Raw genomic sequence first — 20,619 nt, forward strand, 5'->3', positions numbered from 1 at the left:
AATTTATAAGGCTGGAGGGGGGGGGGCTCCACCCCAGATGATATCATCATACCCCCGAATTGGATTTTGAAGGGAGTCTAATCCCACAGGGCAAAGGAAGTCGTTGTTCAAATCCCACCCGAACCATGAAGTGATTCTAAGTCTACTTTCTCTCAGTCTTACCTATCCTACAGGATTGTTGTGAGGATATAAGGAAGGGGCTGAGAATGGGCCCTTTCATTTTTTTCTATATCTAAACAATCTTCCTTGAGATCTATACCAGGCAGGTAGATAAGTGGTGAATAGGGTGACCTTCTAGTATAGAAAGCTATTTAAATGTAATGGTTAGACAGCTGAAAGGAAAGGCCTGAGTTCAGATCTCTACGGTCTCTATCACAACATTCGCTGAGTGATTTTAGACCAGTCCCTTCCTCTCTGCCTAATCTCCTCATTGGATTGTTGTCAAAATAGAAACTTTAGCAGCAGCCCAGGCTAACCAGATTTCATCGGCTCTCAGAAAATAAGCAGGGTCAGCCTTGGTTAGTGCTTGGATGGGAGACCATGAAGGAAGTCCAGGGTCTCTATGCAGATGCAGGCGATGACAATGCCTATCTTAATATCGCCTGCATTAAATACTCTACAGGGTCGCCATAAATTGACTGCAACTTGAGGGCACTTTCCACCAACACCACCAAAAATAAAATCTGTGTGTGGGGGTGTGTGTGATGTATGCTCCTCGAAGGATGGGATGAAAATGTGCTACATAGTAGCAACACAAAATCAAAAAGAGGCTCTCATGTCCAAAGCTCCTGCATTTTTGTGATAAACTCTCCCGCAGATAAGTGGCTATTGGGTGGCGGCGGCACAGTTCGCCACAGCTGCAGTACCACACTCTGCCAGGAGGGGGGGGGTCTGCGCAGGGACCTGTGCTCGCTCAAAATCAGCAAGGGTTAAGTGAAGGCAAACTGCTCTTTTAAAAACAAAACTTTTTACCTGTTTGTTTTTAATCCTGTACAAGGAAACAGCAGGGAACATCACAGCCCTGCAGCCAAAAACTGCGCGTAGGAAAAAATGCCAGCTATGCCAGTGTGCCCTACCAGCTTCAGGCTTTTTTTTTTTTTTTTTGGCATTTTATTTTTATATCTTTGTTTCGAGCGCCTGCACCCAGGCAGCATCAAAGGCTTGTACCCTTATAAAGGAAGCTGCCTCTCGGCGGCGTCCCGGGCTGCCTGCCCCCAACGCCCAGGGACCCCCCGTGGCTCCCGCCCTCCCGCCTCCCAAGCGCTTTCATCTATATAAGGCAGAATCCTCGCCTCCCCTCCCCTCCTCTGCCTTCTCCCAGACCCAAATCCAGCGTCCCACAGCTGGGCTGCTGCCACCCCTCGGCGCTCAGCATTCTTTCGCCTTGTATGGCCAAATCCTTTGGGGTGGGAGGGAACAGTTTGGGCAAACTCTCTCCTCCATTGGCTGCTCCCGCCGTCTGATCCCGCTCGAGCCCAAACGGGGGAGATTAAAACAACAGCTAGTTAATTGCATCTCTTTGCGGGAATCGGAAACCCTTTTGTCCACCTCGAAGGGTTCGCGCAGGTTTCCGTCTGAGGCAGGTAAGGGCGCTTCCTTGACTTCTGCTTAAGACATGCGTGGGTGGGTAAAGGGAGACTTCCCTTTCGCAGAGAAATAACGATGAGAGGACCATGATAGGAGTGTCATACGCACTAGATCGCTCTGCTGGGTCGCCTCATCCATCAGTCCAGAGTAATTACTAATACCGTCTGGGTTGGGGTGTGTGTGTGTGTTTCAACAGACTAACAGAGATATACACCCTCTGGAATTTGCTTGATCTGATGCAGTGGGCTCCGATCCAGGAAAGTTTATGCCAGGGCAAGGGTCTAAGGCTGCACATTTCGGGTGGGGTGGGGTTGCAGCAGATTAATAGTCAAGAGGTGATCTTTGGTGCCAGACTGGGTCCTTAATTCCTTTCTGAAACATTGCATAGGCACACGTGGTTAGCAGCCTCCTGGGTCTTGGGGGATTTCCCCTTTCTCTTTTTAAAGGGTTTCAATATTCTTGTGGCATCCAGCCTGAGGAAGGGGACTGGTGAAGTTGGATTGCACACTGTTCAGTCTCATTTGGTGGGTCTGAATGAAAGGCATGATGGGGAGGGCATCCTGATTTGCTTTCACAGACATGCCCCCCTCCCCCCCCGCTCCCAAGAGGTGGTTGATTTCTGAGGCTCCACCTGATTTAAATGCTGAACCCAAGGAGGAGGGCGGGGAATGTCAATGATGAGGTGCCCACTCTTGGGGTGGGGCCCTGGCTCAATGGTAGAGCATCTACTCTGCATGCGGAAGGTCCCCAGGACACATCAGTGGTGCGGCTGAGCAAAAGGCAGCTTGGGGCCTGGGGATGGGGTAGGGTTGAATGGCAGTCCATGCACTGGACAGTGGCCCCGCCAGCCTGCCTGGGCTTGCCATTGGACTACATGGGCTCAGATGATGGTTTGTGAGCAAGTTGCATGGAACTTGTATCTGATAGCACCCATCTGATTACACCCTTCAAAGAGGGCTCAAGAATGCTCTTTGACACGGAAAACCAAACCATCAGTTCTAGATGTGGGGTTTGAGAGGAGGGGGAAGATATAGGTGCTCAGTGGTGATCAGAATGCATTCTACACATGCTCATAGGTAAAGGTAAAGGTTCCCTTGCTCGAAAGCCAGTCAAATCCGACTCTAGGGTTGCGGTGCTCATCTCCGTTTCAAAGCCGAAGAGCCAGCGCTGTCCGACGACGTTTCCGTGGTCATGTGGCTGGCATGACTAAACACCAAGGCGCACAGAACGCTGTTACCTTCCCACTGTAGTGGTACCTATTTAGCTACTTGCAATTTCTTGCTTTCGAACTGCTAGTTTGGCAGGAGCTGGAACTAGAGACGGGAGCTCACTCCGTCATGCAGCACATTCAGGTCTCGAACTGCTGAACTACTGACCTTCCACAGCCTGCAGTTCAGCGTCTTAACCACTTGAACCACTGCAGCTCCTTGCTCATAGGTACACATATTTTCTCAGTGGAGGGTGGTAAGCAGTGGGGTACCGCAGGGATCAGTACTTGGTCCACTGCTTTTTAACTTGTTCATTAATGATTTGGAGTTGGGACTAAGCAGTGAAGTGGCTAAATTTGTGGATGATATGAAGTTTTTCAGGGCGGTGAAAACCAGTGAGGATTGTGAGGCACTCCAAAGGGATCTGTCAAGGATGGGCGAGTGGGCGGCAACATGGCAAATGGGGTTCAGTGTGGCCAAGTGCAAGGTGATGCACATTGGAGCCAAAAATCCTAAATATAAATACACATTGATGGGGTCTAAACTGGCAGAGACTGATCAAGAGAGAAATCTTGGTGTCGTAGTAGATAACTCACTGAAAATGTCGAGACAGTATGTGACTGCAATAAAGAAGGCCAATGCTACGCTGGGGATTATTAGGAAGGGTATTGAAAACAGATCAGCCAATATCATAATGCCCCTATATAAATCAATGGTGCGACCTCATTTGGAATACTGTGTGCAGTTCTGGTCGCCACACCTTAAAAAGGATATTATAGCTTTGAAAAAAGTGCAGAAAAGGGCAACTCGAATGATAAAAGGGTTGGAACACTTTCCCTATGAGGAAAGGTTAAGGCGCTTAGGTCTCTTTAGCTTGGAGAAACGACGACTAAGGGGAGACATGATTGAGGTTTATAAGATTATGCATGGAAAAGAGCAGGTAGAGAAAGAGGTACTTTTCTCCCTTTCTCACAATACAACAACTCGTGGGCACTTCATGAAATTGCTGAGTGGTCGGGTTAGAACGGATAAAAGGAAGTACTTCTTCACCCAAAGAGTGAGTCACACGTGGAATTCACTGCCACAGGAAGTGGTGGCGGCTACAAGCATGGACGGCTTCAAAAGGGAATTAGATAAGCATATGGAGCAGAGGTCCATCAGTGGCTATTAGCCACAAGGTATAGGGGATACAGAGTGTTGGGCTGGATGGGCCTTTGGCCTGATCCAACATTGGCGTCTCTTATGTTCTTATATTATTTATGACTATTTCACATTTTGCAATTAGGTTTTATAGGAATGCGAATGACAGACGGTTCCATCTTTTCCCTAGACGTGATCCTAGAGGGGCAGTGGATTCCCTCCAGGAGTGCTTGGAGACAATAATGGACTGGATGGGAATGAGGTTGAAGCTGGTTCCTTGCAGATATTACCATAAATAGTGATGATCACTTTACAGGGCAAAGGCCCTGAAGTCTGGGGATGTAAGACTTGTGGTGGTCTAAAGCTTACTCTGGGGTGCAGAACATTTAAAGTTCCTTCCTTCCTTCCTTCCTTCCTTCCTTCCTTCCTTCCTTCCTTCCTTCCTTCTCCTTCTCTCGACAGTTGTACAGGATCCTGAAGGAGGAAGGGGGGTGGGGGGATGCGAGTGAGCATCTCTACTTAAAGCAAATTTTCAATACCATGTACAAAGAAAATGACAAGTTCTTTATTGTGTTTGCATGGTTTTATTTCTGTGTGTGTGTGTGTGGCATGCACTCAGCAGCTGGGCTTCCTTCTCAGCCTGGAGGTTGGCAACCCCATAATTGGTGAGCATGCATGGGGGGGCACCAGAAGGTTGCCTCACCTAGAGTACAAAAACCCTGGAGCCGGCCCCGAGTGTGGAGGTCCAAACCTCATTTTGGGTGCAGAGGGCACTTCCTTATTCCAATCTTCTTTGAAATACAGGCCTCTGGGAGGAACTCTGAATGGACTCCCTCCCTCCCCCCCCCTAGTGGGGATCCAAACCAGCTTACATTGCTCTCCTCTCCTCAGTTTTATTCTCACTAGGCTAGACTGAGGTTGCGAGACTAACCCGGGGGCACCCAGCAAGTTTCCAAGGAAGAGGGGGGAGGATTTGAACCTGGGTCTCCCAGGTCCTATTTTGACACTCTAACCACTATCCCCACACTGACTATATTTGTGAATCAGCCTCATCCACAGGAGCCCATAACCAGGAGTTTAATCCAGATCATGCAGAGGATAGGTGATCACTTGGCTATTGAGGCAGTACATGGCCCAGGCCCATTCCAGTATCCAAAAGTCAGGCCTTCAGTGCTGAAGGGCCATTAGATCCAGCTTTGTGTATAACACCTAAACGATGTCTATGGTCCTGGACTGCCTCTCACCATTGTCTCCTGGGGCACCAGCAGCATCTTGCCGCACTTTTCCATGTTTGGATGGATCACTTACAGAATTCAGTAAACACTGAGGTTTCCAAACATTTTTCAGAGCTACTGTCTTTTATGAGGATTCTGTCTCTTTTTTATTTGTTTGTTTTACTTCATTTATACTCTGCCTTTCCCCCACATGGGGTCCCAAAGCAGCTCACATCCTTCTCCTCACCTCCATTTTATCATCACAAGCACCCTATGAGGTAGGTTAGGCTGAGTGTGTGTGACTGGCCCAAGGTCACCCAGTAGGCTTCCATAGCAGAGCAGGGAATCAAACCCGGGTCTCCCAGATCCTTGCCCTTCACTCTAGCCCAAGAGTCCCCTGTCTTTTTGAGCCCACGGGCACCTTTGGAGTTCTGACACAACATGGTGGGTGCAGCCACAAAAATACCTGCTGCAGTAGGTGGGGCCAGCCACAAAATGGCTGCCACACTGCTTACCTTTCAACTCACAGTGAAGATCTTTGTGCTGTGGTGGCAGCGACTGCCAAAGCAATGTTTTTTAAAATCTGCACAGCCAATCAAGTCTCCAGTGGCCAGTGCTGAGCAAAGTATGTTTTATGCTATTTTAATAGTTTATGGGTTATGTGAAATCGGCATATCTTGCCGTCTTTTGTAAGCCACCCAGAGCCTGTTTACAGGGCGGGCAGGGTATAAATATAAGTATAAATAAATAAATGATAAATAAAAGCCCTGCCTGACCTCACCCACTCCCTAAAAACAATTGGCAGGCATCAGGAAAAGTGTCAGCAGGTGCCATGGTGCCCATGGGCGCTACACTGGGGACCCCTGCTCTAGCCAAGAGACTGCATTGGCTTCTGGAAAGTGTTTGGACACTTCTGCTCTTCCAGAAATACAGTAGTAACCAGGGTCTTAACTCTGGGATCTACTTTAGCGATGTATTTCACCCGTAGATGAAGAGCTGCATTGGCTCCTAGTTTGTTTCCAGGCACCATTCAAATTGCTCTTTTTAACTTAGAGAGATCTTAGTGCTGACCATGGGAGAATGTCCTGTCTGGTGTATCAAAAGTAGGATATAAACCCCCAGGCTTGGTTAATATTACTGCAGTACAGCACATAGAATGGAGCTACGGTGGCTCAAATGGTTAAGATGCTGAACTGCAGGCTGTGGAAGGTTGGTAGTTCAGCAGTTCGATACCCGGGTGCTGCAGGATGGAGTGAGCTCCCGTCTCTAGTTCCAGCTCCTGCCAACCTAACAGTTTGAAAGCAAGAAATTGCAAGTAGATAAATAGGTACCACTCTGGTGGGAAGGCAACAGTGTTCTGTGCGCCTTGGTGTTTAGTCACGCCGGCCACATGACCATGGAAATGTCTTCAGACAGCGCTGGCTCTTCGGCTTTGAAACGGAGATGAGCACCGCAACCCTAGAGACTGGCTTTCGAGCAAGGGAACCTTTACCTTTACAGCACATAGAATATATATGACCAGCACCAAGAGACACTGAGAGTGGTCTTAGAAGCATAGAAGATCATTAGTTTGAAAATTATCCTAGGAAATCCTTCAGTACTGAGAAAAGACATATGCTTTATCAGATTCTAAGATTTATGGAGGGAGGAATAATAGACATTAACTTGTACCCACTAGTAGCAATATCTGGTGAACTGGGCTTAAAGTGGGCTGGTCCTTTGGGATTCATTACATATTTTTTCTCATCCTCCTTCCAAGGAGCTCAGGAGAACACACCTGATCTCCTCCCTTCAAAGAGCCTTCATGACAAAATATGCATCTGAACTCAGACCTTGCTAGTCTAGTCCAGCTATTTCACACTGGGACCATAGGAAGGTGAACCATTTCCAAGGCAATATTATCACTTGGACCACTGAAGTATGCTGAATTTCTTCTCCACATATATATATTGGGAAGACATTAGAGAGATACTGCGTTGATCCATATTATTGTCATTCCTGTAGTGCTTCTTGAAGTGATTTGTGATGAATATCTACAGAGAGACTGAGCTGATAAAGATATTCAAAACAGCTTTCTATTCTGGAAAAGCTTGTCCTCTCTGTTTTACATTCCTTGGATTTTTACATATTTTTCACATGCATCTTTCCCCCCACGTCATTGAAGGTTTTTTCTGTGTTTAATGGATGACAGTGGATGTAGTTATATGTGTTGGCTACGAGCCTGGAAAAATGAAGGCTTTTTAGTCCATTTTTTCCTTTCACAGCTCCATTAAGACACCTTAAAGTGATAACACCAGTCTATAGCGGCACAAGCCATTCTTCCACCACAGGTCTCCGCCACCTCATTGCCAATTAATTTCCCCTGCATGTGTGAACCAGGGCTCAGTTTTTCTTCCTTCACTGGAATTAGTATTGCACTGCAGACTGGGAATGGGGAACCATTTATCTGCTTCAAAGACACAAGTGAGAGCAAAGCATGGATGGGACCGCTAAACCGCAGATACAGACGAAACCACTGTCAGTGCCACTTTGCAGAATAACATTCTTTGCATAATCCTGCTCTCTGTGGGTTCGTTTTTATCTCGGCTGTACGAGCAACAGTTCAGATTCCTCACATCCCAGTCTTGTGCCTTCACAAAACTCTGGCAACTTGCTTGCAACACCACAGCAAAAACAGCACCCAGCTTAACATGAGAGGTTGAGATGATGATGCCAGAGCCAAGCAGTACCTTGCCTCCCACCTTATCAGCAAGGCCAGCATCAGGGGTTGGCATCACTGGGCAGCTGGCAAGGCCCCCGTTGTGCAGCCACCACAGCTGCCTCCCCTCTGCCAGACACTGTTCGCTTACCTGCTGCTGCCAACCAGAGGGGGAAGGAAGGCAAGCAAGCGGTGATGGCTGCACATTCGCCCAGGCGTGTGAGTGAGAAGCAGCAGCAACTAGTCCGAAGGGCTTTCACACACCTAATCTCTCTCTCTGGTAGGCTCAATGGAGAGAGGAACTGGAAAAAAGGGGGGGGGAGGGGAAAACTCAACCCAAGATAACACTGCGAACCAGAAGGGTTAAGCTGACCATGTAAATTATAAAAGTACAAAATTTATTAGGGTGTACACATATTAAAATATATTCGGGTTAAATATTTCCCCCAAGTATCAGACTAATAAAAGCATATCAAATATTAATACACATGATGGGTCAACACTTTCTAACTGAAGACCAAACTCGTTTCGGCCTCACAGGGCCTTCCTCAGTGGTCACTATTACAACATAGTAGACACACATTCAAACATATGTATACAAGATCTTTAGTACACTTATATAAAGACCAGATGTTGTATCCTGAAATTATAAAAATGGGGGGGGGAGGGAAAAAGAAACTCAAACTATTATTTCAAATGTATACTAAATCCTTATTAATTTCAACAAATGATTTTTTCAAACTAGAATTACCTTATATGTTTGTAATTGTGTTACTGGTATTAATGATGGGCCATAGGTATAGCCATATCCATTCCAATTATTCTAAATAAAAACCATGAAATGAAATAGTGAAATTATTATATATTATATATGCCACTGGAGCGGGGCAGGAATGAGCTCTAATGTGGCGAAAGCATAAGAAAACCGTTGCTGTCCTGCAGATGAGTGTTAGCAATACCACTACATTATCAATGTGGTGTTCTCTCTCAGCATCAGGACTCCAAGTGCCTGACCCTACCCACCGTTTTGCTGGTGCAATCATTCTTAGGACTGAGGTATTAGAAATTTTAGAAAGCTGCCATGTTCCCAGGTAAAAGCACAGGCCTTTGAAGCAGCTTGGTCCATTCACACATGCATGCATACTCCATGATTTACCACGAACTGCCTCCACTGAAAACAGAGCTGCCAGCTCTGTTCTGGGAAACACCTGGAGATTTGGGGGGTGGAACCTGGGCAGGGCAGGGCACAGTGCCATAGAGTTCACCCTCCAAAGCAGCAGTTTTCTCCAGAACTGATCTTGGTCACCTGGCAAGCCTAACTGGAAAACACTGGCATGTTCCAAATGCTATTACATCACCATTGGCTCCTGGCTACATTGAGTATTTCTGACCAAGCGAGAAAGGTACCCAAGTTGAACCATTACTACAGGCAAACGTACCTGATCTTGGCAGCAAACTATCAAGAATGAGGCCTCTGATTAATATCTTTGCCTTTGGTCATAGACAATAAACATCAAAAAAATTCATCTTGGTTAATTTATAAATAATGATTGTTGCATTGTAATGTCAGGAGCCATTCTGTAATATCATTTGTTTGAACACTGAGGAAGGCCAATGGGCTGAAACACGTATGATCGGGGTCAATAATGGTTATTTTTGGTTGTCACTGTACAATGTGATTCTTAATTGAGGCTATCACCAGGGCCAATATCTGTTTTGTAGTGCACTTTGTAATAAACAGATGTGTATTTTCACATATCTCTTAATATTTAATGTTTTTAACTTGACTAACAGAATCATTGGACCTATACCCTTAGATCTTCTTATCCTTTTTGGTTCTTAATTCAATTCAGCTTGGGTTAAGTCCCACCCCTTTTTGTTTTCAGTTATGTTCCAAATGCAGCAGTCATGGTATGCCACTACATGAATGAGTCTGGGGGGTATCCTCAAGTGCACTCAGTCTGTTTTTTTCCTCCCTCTCCTGTTTTAAGAGATAATATAATGAAAGACTTCTGCCATCAAAGCAAATTATAATTTGTCATCATGTTGGAGTCACCCAGCCATGGCTTGTGACTGCCCTGCAACTCAGAATCCCAAACCGTTGTTTACTCCTGGTTTAGAATCCTGGTTTGCAAGACCAAGTACCAGCCATGCTTTTGGTGATGAATGATGGTTTGCCACCAAAGCAGAAATGCTTAATCAGGCCGTGGGGGAGGGAGTACAGAAATGCCTCTGGCTTGTTTGTTCACATAAAGGTCAGCCATGGTTTGGTGTTACATCTGAACTAGGTCATTGCTCTTGAGATGATGGGATGAGAAAGACAAAGTCCATCTGTTAGCTGCAGGGGCTTGCTCACAAATGGGGTTGCCAACATCCAGGTGCAGCCTGGAGATTCCCTGGAATTACAACCAGTGTTCCCTCTAAGCTGAGTTAGTGTGAGCTAGCTCACAGTTTTTTAGCCTCTGGCTCACACATTTTTGTCTTAGCTCAGGAAGGGATGGCTCCAGAGCAAACTAATTTATGCAGCAGCCAAAGCTCCTGCTCACAGCTTAAATGCCAGTAGCTCACAAAGTGGAATTTTTGCTCACAGGGCTCCATAGCTTAGAGGGAACATTGATTACAACTTGTCTCCAGATGACAGAGATCAGTTCCCCTGGAGAAAAAAGGCTGATTTGGAGCATGGACTCCAGGGCAGTATACCCCACTGAGGTTCCCTTCCCTCCCCAAACCCTGCTTTTCCTCAGACCCCACCCCCAAATCTCCAGAAATTTCCCTGTCCAGTGTTGGCAACCCTAGGCACAGCCTGTGTTAAAAGGGTTTTAAAAGGAATACTGAGATAACCTACGTGAAACACTTTGGACACACTGTTTTTCTAATGCCCAGAAAGCACACCTTTAATCTTAGATATCATAACTTTCCCACCTCCCCCTTCCCACTACCCCAGAATATCCCCTGAAGCAGCATGGGAGGCAGTTTAGGCTGCATCTGTAGAAGGTCAAGAAAGTCATGCTCTGTGGGTAGAAATCCTTCCACACAGCCAAATGCTCTAGTGTATCCAAGTCATGAAGACTAATAGGACAAAGCACACATACTGGATGGGGGATACACTTCCGGGTAGCAGTATGTGTGAACAAGACCTTGGGGGTATGGGTGGACTGTAAGCCAAATATGAGCAGTCACTGTGATACAGCAGCAAAAAAGGCTAATGAGGTCTTGGGGCAGATTAGTCCCGCTGTACACTGCATTTTTCAGGCTGCACCTGGAGTACTGTGTGCAGTAATGGAGGCCACAACTCAAAAACGATGTGGAGAAAGTGGAGTGGGTGCAGAGGAGAGCAACAATCAGGGGCCTGGAGGCCAAGCCCTACAAAGAAAGGCTGAGGGACTTGGGAACGTTCAGTTTGGAGAAGAGGAGGTTTATTTATTTATTTATTGGGATTTTTACCCCGCCCTCCCCGCAAAGCGAGCTCAGGGCGGCTTACAAGGGGCAAAGCCCATATAAAACAAGGTAAAAGCAATAAAAACATTAATAACAATTATTAGGGGGGACATGATTGCTCTCTTTAAGTATTTGAAGGGCTGTCACTTAGGGGAGGGCAGGGAGCTGTTCCTGTTGGCAGCAGAGGATAGGACTCGCCATAATGGTTTAAAAGTATGGGCAGAAAGGTACCAGCTAGATATTAGGGTGTTTTTCTCCCAGTAAGTGTAGTTCAGCAAAGAAATCAGTTGCCCAGGGAGGTGGTGAACTCCCCCTCACTGGCAGTCCTTAAGCAGTGGCTGGACAAACATGTGTCAGGGATGCTCTAGGCTGATCCTGCATTGAGCAGGGGGTTGGACTAGATGGCCTGTATGACCTCTTCCAACTCTCTGATCCAATGATGGCTGACAGGATGGTTATATTGTGCTGGCCAAATCAATGTTATTGACAAATCAGTTCCAGTGTTTGTAACAGATTCAGAGCACAGCAGACATCAGTAAACAAGGTGGGGAAATGGATATTCCATTTAAATTATGTATTATATTATAAATACAGGTGAAGGGTATGAAAAATCCTGCTGTGGTAAAAGGAATATATCTGCAACTGTCTGGGGAATGTAGGGACTATTGCCAGGGGCTGCCGAAGAGAAGGAGGCTTGGGGAAATGGAAGACGAAAGGAAATACATTATCTGCAAAGGAGAACTAGAGGGCTGGCACCTCTGGCGGAGTTCATGCTTTGGCATGTGGAAAGTCCCAGGTGCCATCCTCAACGTTTCCAGTTTAGAGATTTTTTTAAAAAGGCTACAGGGGTGAGCAAGATCTTTCTGTGTCTGAAACCCTGCAGAGGCACAGTCAGCTAGGGCAGACTGGTGGCCTGACTCAGTATAAGGCAACTTCATCCGTTTGTGTGCGTATGATCAGATTGCATAGCTGCAGGTGCAGCCTGAATAGGAGCCGTGGAGCACCTGTCAGTATATGCAAAACCTTTACTGAAAGACCCAAGTCTGCTTCTCAAGAGGGACTGCAAGGCTGCAAGTCTACTGAACACAGTGGAGAAGGTCCGGAACGCTAGCATCACTCTGGCCAGCGGTAGCTTTGTCAGTCATAAGGGTTAGTAGAAAAGAGGCAGCTGGTGACAAATGTAATGTTGGGTAACTTCCCGCTGTAGGCTGGAGGACAAAGAGGCTTTTATCCTCTTTGCAATGGGAGGTGTATCTCAGCCTTGAACTAATCATCTCCCTCCCTGTCTTCACTAACAAACCAGCCTTTGAGCTCAGCAATAATTGTCTAAGGGTTTTTTTTCTCCTTGCTAAGCAACTCCCTCCCTTCCAAGGGAAACTGCTGGGCATACTCTTATCAGCTCTGTAAATGAAAAGTATGCAGAGGAGGGGTTTTTATTTTTAAAAAATTTAAGTTCCAGAACAAGAGGCTGGGCAAGTTGAGTCCTCAGATGTCTGTTTCTGTGTAGTGAGGTCCATAGGGAAAGTTCCCAACAAAGTATCGCAGGGCAGTGAAGGAAGCGGCGCCAAGACCAGTTTGAGAATTTCCTGGACCAGTGTGGGGGAGCGAGGGCTCCCACCTCCAGAAAAAGCATGGCAAACTAAAAAATCAGCACAGGGGACTGCACATAGACGCAGTTACCTTGTATTGGTTTCTGCAGGTTGGGGTGAGGAGGACACAAATAACAACCACTGCATTGTTCTTCTGGAATCCTTCCGGGGGCCAGCTCTGAGCTGGTGTTCCTAGAATAGCGGTCCCCAGGGAAAGGCCGGTTAAGAGCCAAGAGACAATTCCATTCCCTAGTTCGCAAAGAAACTGTAACAGCTTCCACTGTTTCTTGGGTAAGGCAATGAGGGTGAGGAGATGAACAAATTCTCCTTCTCCTTATCTAGTAGCAGCTGATAAGGACAACCTTGCTGTTATTTACAATTATTATCCTGTTTCCCACAGTGACCAACCAAATGGATAGAGGAAGCCTGCAAGCAGGGCGTGAAGGTAATAGCCCTCCCCCTACTGGTACTTCTCAGGAACTGATGTACCGCCCCTGAGCATGGAGGTTCTATCTAGCCATCAGCGCGGAAGGTCCCGTCTTATGATGCCCACTGGTTTTAAACAAATAAATATTTTAGTAGCAATTAAGAGGACTGTTGCTGATGGCACTTATATGAATAATGTCAAGTCATACCTCTCAACCTCAGCATTGTGGCTTTTCTTAGCTCCTCCTGGTCATCCATGGTGTAGGTGGGACAGGTTGTACAAAAGAGACAGGGCACTCTCTGTTACGTGGTTTGGATTGTGCCCTCTCTCCAAGGAGTTAAGAGGAATACACACAGTTCTTCCCTTCATCCTCAGGTTGAGAGGGATCTAAATAGAGATTTGAATCCAGCCCCCCTCCCCCCCCGTCATAGTCTGGTGCCCCAACTACTACACTTCACTTACTTTCATAGGGGCAGGAGTAATGTCCACCCTTAGCCCTATTCTCACTCCTAGAAAGACAACTTGTAGTGTTTACACCTGAAATTAGAATGTGGGAAGCTCCTATGGAGACATTCCCCAGCCGTAGGGTTGCCAACTCCAGCTTGGGAAAGTCCTGGAGAAATCTGAGAGGGGAGGGCTTAGGGAGGGGAGGGGGCTCAGCAGGGACATGGTGTCACGCAGCAGTCCACCTTCTGAAGCTGCCATTTCTTTAATCTGGAGATCAACTGTAATTCCAGAAGAACCCCAGCCCCCCACCTGGAGGTTGGCAACCCTAGCCCCAAGGCAGGTTAATCTTTCAAGAGAAAAAGTGAGCCATTTGCAGTATTTTTGGATAAGGGTGATGCTGAGGGATTCTGGGACCCAGGGCTTTTCCTGGGACCTCCCCAGTTCCCTCGAGTCCTTTCACTGGTTGGGTGGAGACTGGCAAGGGACTGACTCTAGTACAGAGAAAGACAGTCGTTCTTAAACGAAGCTCAGTTTATTCCATTATACACTCTTAAGACAGAAAACACTTTGTAGCATTTCATTTTCAGTATTCAGTGTAGCATTTCAATATTCAGCACAGAATATTTCAACCCAATACTTAAAATAGTGCACTTGTATAAAACTCAGAACATTCTGGACTAGTCATCGAGGTCTCACATGGAGCCTGTTGATGGCCAGCCTCATTAGTAAACCAGAGATATAGTATGTCTTTCTTGGACCTATAGCTGCTAACAAACTGACTGCTGTGCCCATCATGTAGGACTACTATGGATGTGACAGAAGATCGGACCCAAATCCCTCCCCCTTCTCTCTATCTTTGGGGTCAGGAAGCTCACAGAAAGTCAAGGAGAGTCAAGGAAGCTAGTTTCAGATACCCTCTTTTGATTCTGTTAGTGACACCACTAACTTCTGGAATGTATAAACATCCTCTAAGGCAAAAGTCATGTACAGAGTTATCTGTACCAGAAGGCCACAGCACCCGCAAAGTTCTGAAACTTCCTGGGAAACCAAACCAAAGATTCTACTATAGAGGCTAATTTACTGTAAAAATTAAGTATCAGGTTTAGCAGGGGGCTGAGGCTCAATCCAGGCCCTAATTCTACGACAGGTGAGATAAGTGGGGGTGCTGGAATCAGGGGTATGATGGACTGGCCATCGCAGAAAGACCTTTTGGCAGACATTTGGGGAGGTTCTGTGGCTCAGTGGAGGAGCCTGTGCTTGACATGCAGAAGGCCCCAGGTTCAACCCCCAGCATCTCCAGTTAAAAGGATCAGGCAGTAGGTGATGAGAAAGACCTGTGACCCTGGAGAGCTACTGCCAGTCTGAGTAGGCAATACTGACTTTGATGGGCCAAGGGTCTGATTTAGTATAGGCCGCTTCATACGTGTGACCTAGCAGCAAGGTGAGGGATGCTTGGTTGCTATCAACCTGTTTGCAAATTGTTTTGCCATTCCTATGAGAGCGAGGTATGACTGTCCCCCGATTCATGTTTAAATCAGCACAATCATTCTTTTTTCTTCCTCTTCTGTGTGCCAGTCAACAAGAACTGCAATTTGTATATATGGAAGTGCGCTGAGATTTGCAAATATGTGGTCGGTGTTTTCCTGCCTCCTTTGTGATGAAATGGAGAATGAGCATCATGTAGTGCCTAGTGTGTGAGATACAGGGAGATCTGGACTCAGACCCTCACTCTACCATGAAGCTGGCTGGGTGACCCTGATCCAGGTTTTTTTTAGCCTAATTTGTCTCATAGGGTAGCTGAATAAGTGAGCCTTAACTCACAAAAAGCTTATGTTGAGATAAAACGTGTTAGTCTTTCAAGTGCCACTAGTCTTCTGTTTTCTTTTGCTGCAATACACGAACACAGCTGCCTTTCTGGAATTATTACCATAGGGTAGGGGAGCTGTGAAAATAAAATTGGGGGGAGGGGACCACTCATATTTGGGGGTGGGGAGAGATCACCCAGAATTACAGCTGATCTCCAAACTACAGATATCCATTCCCCTGGAGAAAATGGCTGCTTTGGAGGGTGGACTCTGTGGCATTATGCCCGGCTGAGGTTCCTCTCCCCCCCCCAAATCCCATCCCCCATCCCCAAATATGCAGGAATGTCCCAACAAGGAGTTGGTAACCCTTCATGCACTCTCAACTCCTTGGAGGAAGATGGGATTAAAAATCTAATTAATAAATAAATTGCCGTAATAGGCTGTATTCTCCTGGGCTAGAGGAAGTGCCTGTCTGTCAAAGTGAGCAGTGACTCACAAAAGCTCATACCCTGCCACAAATTTTGTTAGTGTTTAAGGTGCTACTGGATTCTTGCTCTTTTCTATTTATGTATTTCGTTAAACATGTATGCCTCACCTTTCTCAAGTGGCTTACAATTCCATTTCCCCCCAAAAAACCCCCAGATATATGGTAAAACACCATCTCACCCCTCCCCAAGAAAATGGTTGCAGCTTCAACCCATGTAAAAGCCTTCATAACAACAACACAGGCCTCCTTAAAGCTTGTAAAGACTGTGGACCCCTCACCTCCTTGGGGAGCCTTTTCCACAATGTGGGAGCCATGACAGAAAAGGAAGAGGTTTTGAATACCCAGTGGGCCACCTTAAGTGGAGGAACAACTAAAGGGTGGCAACCAAAAGACCTCAGTTAGTGCTAGAGTTACTAGCAGGCCTTGAGAAAAAATATCCTGTCCTTTTAAGAGAGACTTAATGTGTGGAAATGGGCAAGTGAAGCTTTCACATCACCTGGTAAATAACATTCCATGAGCCTCCATTAAAGGAACAGGACACTTTTTCTCCAGGAAGCTGGCAACCCTAGGTGGTACAATTGCCACTGAGGCGAGTGCCCTGAGGAAGACATGGCTGCCTGCCTGCCTAGAAATAACAGGTGTGCCTCTGTGGTCATCCCAGTTTATTTATGTAGATTATGTCCCCCTCCATTACTGGTTCTGTATACTGCTGGTGCTGGGAAGCAGGATAGTCCCTACAAATTCCAATTTGAATTCTATCAATAAGAACAAGTTGCTGAAATACTGAATATTTGCTTCATACTTCTGGGTATTCATTTGTAAAGGGCGTCCAGACTCTAGCTGGTCTGGAATTCCCCTAATCTCAGATATGTGGGCCATAGAATGGTTATTATTCACAGCTGAAGGAAGAGCACTCCTCCCATGTTCACAAGCACTCTCTTCATTATCACTTCAGGTCTGGAGCCTTAGCATATGTTCTAGAGATAAGCCAAACTAAGCCCTGCCTGCATTTTCTGTTGTTCTGAAAACAGATATGGCTAAGTGAACCTCACCAGCATGCAATGTTCCTTTTTCTTTTCCTTGGCCGAAAACACCTGAAGTCTTACTTGGTCTGTATGTATTCCCTATTTCCAATTTGCTTTTTGTTTGTGAACCCTGAAGAGAAGTTCAGTATATCTAAGAGATCCTGCAGTATTGACTTTTCTTTCTCTGTGTGTGACGCTGGGGCCCGTCTTGACTGCACAAGCAATCCCAAAAGCGTTCATTTGAAGCAATACTATTTTTAGGGTCAATAAATTAAGTCACATGGAACAAGAGACAGTGCCTCCAGGTTCCTCCCTCCTTCAACACTGTGGAAGGTGCTAAGAATTTGTGGATCTTGCACAGCATGGGCAGGAAACCTGTTGTGCAGCTTTTCAACCATGTCGTTCAGCTTATTTGGACAGCAACATGCATCACACCAGCCCTGTGTGTTCAGGCTGGCCTTCGCATTGGGTCTAAATGGATGTGGCCTCAGAATGGGCTTGTAGCTCAAGTAGCAGAGCACATGCATGTTCACAAAATGAGTCCCAGCCTGGGAAAACCTCCTTCAGATCCTTTAGAGAGTGGCTGCCCGTCGGAGCAGACAATACTGGGCTAGATGGGCCAATGGTCTGATTTATTAGGTCATTTCACACGCTCATTAGGGAGTAGTGTTGCCAACCTCTAGGAGAGGCCTGGCAATCTCCTAGAATTCGAACTGATCTCCAGGGGACAGAGATCAGTTCCCAAAGGAGAAAACGGCTGCTTTGGAAGGTAGAGTCTATGGCGGGGGTGGTAAACTTGCCACACAGAATGAACGTGAAATGTTTGAGAGCCGCAAGACATGCACAAATATCACACACAGGTTTTTATTGAAAAATATGCAAATTCGCTTTTTGTTTACATTAAACTAGACTGTGTGAAAGAGCCGCATGCAGCTCCCGAGCTGCAGTCTGGCCACCCCTGGTCTATGGTGGCACTCTATCCCACTGAGGTCCCGCCCTGCCCCAAATGCCTCCATCCCCAGGCTTCACAATCCTAATTAGAGAAGAAGGTGTGTGGCAAGGAGAGGTAATTGGTATCCACTTTCTCTCGAAATAACTTCTGCAAGAATTTGATTGTAAACGGTGCTGTAGATTTACAAGCCATCCTGAGCCTCTGTAACAAGGTAGGTTAAAAAAAATCAAAATAAATTTTACTTTTTTAAAAAGACTTTGAATACCATTAGAGTAGCTCTCCATTTTTGTTTGGACTTTGGGAAGGCTGACTAGATCTTACAGTCTGCTTGAAAACGCCTAATGTGACCAAACTCCATTCCAGGGTGGGATCAAAGTTGTATTATTATTATTTTATTTTGAAGAATATCTAATTCCTGCTTATTCTTCCTCTCCTCTTCATGACGGACGCCTCTAATCCTGATTAACAAACTGTGGCTCAAGGAAAGAGCACAGACCCACATGCCCGCCTTGCCTGGCTAGACAAAGAGAGCAGGGGGAGGGGAATGGAATGCTAGGAATCTGCTAGGAACAGATAACCAATTTCCTGCTTATTCCTGAGTAGGCCCAAAGCTCGGGTGCTTGTTTGTGAGGCTGCCTTTGTGTAAATAGCAAGTTGGCTAACTGAGGGTGGCTCCTTCAGAGGAAAGGATCCTGGTGAGAACTGTCATGAATTTCCGAAGACATTTTCATCTCTTTTTAAAGAAATTGGCCACTAAGCGGAGTTGCTGTCTTTCCTTTTTCTAGCTGGTCTCCTGTACCCAATGAGGCAGAAGTAGAAAAGGAGAAGATTTCCTTATCTTTGTAACTTATCTCTGTACTTCCTGAGCAACTCATCTAGCATTTATAGACCTAAGTGCAGGGATGTTGCATGAGAGTTTTCAAAAGTGGGCACATCACGGCACCTTTCCCCTTCTTAACTAGGGTTGCCAACCTCCAGTTGGTGGCTGGAGATCTCCTGGTGACAAACATCAGTCCCTTGGGGGAAATGGCTGCTTTGGATAGGGTTGCCAGCTCCAGGATGGGAAATGCCTGGAGATTTGGGGGGGGGTAAGAATCTGAAGAAGGAAGGAAGGGTTTGGGTAGGGAGGGAACTTCAGTAGGAGTATAAATGTCATAGAGTCCACCTTCCACAGTGGCCATTCTCTCCAGGTAAACTGATCTCTGCCGCTTGGAGATCAGTTGTAATAGCAGGATATCTCCAACTACCACCTGGAGGTTGGCAACCCCAGGGGTCATTTGGGGGGGACGCGGGGGGACGCCATCCCCCCGGGTGAGGTGCGGGAGGGCGGGGCCTGGAGCTCCCTGCTGGTGCCCGCTGGAGGTCGCCGTCGGCTGTGGGGAGGACACACTTCCGGTGATGTCAGGGGGTGTGGCATATGCTAATGAGTCCCCCTAGCTCTTTTTCTATGAAATGACCCCTGGGCAACCCTATCTTTGGAAGGTAGACTCTGTGGCATCATACCCCACTGAAGTCCCTCCCCCTCTCTAGTCTCCACCCACAAATTCTCCAGGCATTTCCCAACCCAGAGCTGGCGACCCCTTCCATAACCATGCTGAGTTGTGTTTAATGCTCAGACTCAGAACTTCCATCAGTATAACGAGAATTATAGTGACCTACCTTGCAGAGTTGATGGGAAGGCGGCCCGACTGAGAATGTAAATCACTTTGCAAATTAAAAGAAACAAGTACTTGTCGTTTCCCAGAGTTCATCCGCATGTGCTTCTTCTATAGTTTTCAGTTGTATGAGTATTGTAGTCGTGACATAAGCCCTGGCAAGATAATTAGGATGCTGTTGTTACCAGCAAGAACTTACTGGATCTGGGAAAGGTTGCTGCTAACTCTACGTGAGGACATTCCTGGAGATTTGTGGGTGGTGCCTGGGGAGGACGAAGTTTGAGAGCCCAGCAGGGATGTGATACCACACAGTCCACCCACTCGAGATGCCGCTTTCTCCAAGGGTACTGATCTCTAGTCTGGAGATCATCAGTTGTAGCTCTGGGATGACTTCAGCCCCCACCTGGAGGTTGGCAACAATTGGGATCTGGGTCTTTTTCACCTTCAGGGTGGGATGAGCAGCATGGATTCTTTTACAAAGTGTAACACTCCAATTTTAGAGGAGAGATTCAAAACGTGGTATTGGTAGGCCTCATCAGTTATTGAACATTCAAAAATACATGTCCAAGATTTGAAATGATAAAATGTTAGGCTGACTAGATGCAAAGGAGGACAGTTTGTTTAGTACAGTTGTATCTATTTCTTTCTGCAGGGAGCTTGGGATAACATATCCGGCCATAGATCTCAAGTGTACATTCAGTGAGAACCTATTTAGAACTCCATATGTCTCTTTATGAAATCTGCAGTCTCAGGGTTGTGTCACAAACAAGCCAGAAAGTCCTGCCATTCCTCCCACTCCTTTTTTTTTAAAGTTTTTAATTTTTTATTGAGAGAAATGCAACAGAACAGCAAAGAAAAACAAAAATGCATTACAGTCAATCAGCAGGATATGAGGTGAAGACAGGACTGTAAAGTCCAAGAATAGACACGGAGTAAACAAGGTACCC

General features: G+C 46.3%; 1 protein-coding gene across 2 annotated transcripts in view; it reads left to right on the forward strand.

The window, feature by feature from the left end:
- The first annotated feature begins 1,375 nt into the window (after positions 1-1,375).
- Positions 1,376-20,619, forward strand: part of MYL9 (myosin light chain 9) — a 30,433-nt gene continuing 11,189 nt past the window's right edge. The window contains exons 1-2 of one of the 2 annotated variants that reach the window (XM_015413413.1): positions 1,376-1,583; positions 13,275-13,319. The gene's annotated coding sequence lies outside the window, so the exon portion shown is untranslated. The remainder of the gene's footprint in view (positions 1,584-13,274; positions 13,320-20,619) is intronic. The other variant, XM_015413412.1, reaches the window with a different exon arrangement.

This window comes from Gekko japonicus, unplaced genomic scaffold (genome assembly GCF_001447785.1).
Source record: "Gekko japonicus isolate JY-2015 unplaced genomic scaffold, Gekko_japonicus_V1.1 scaffold79, whole genome shotgun sequence".
Taxonomy (NCBI): Eukaryota; Metazoa; Chordata; class Lepidosauria; order Squamata; family Gekkonidae; genus Gekko; species Gekko japonicus.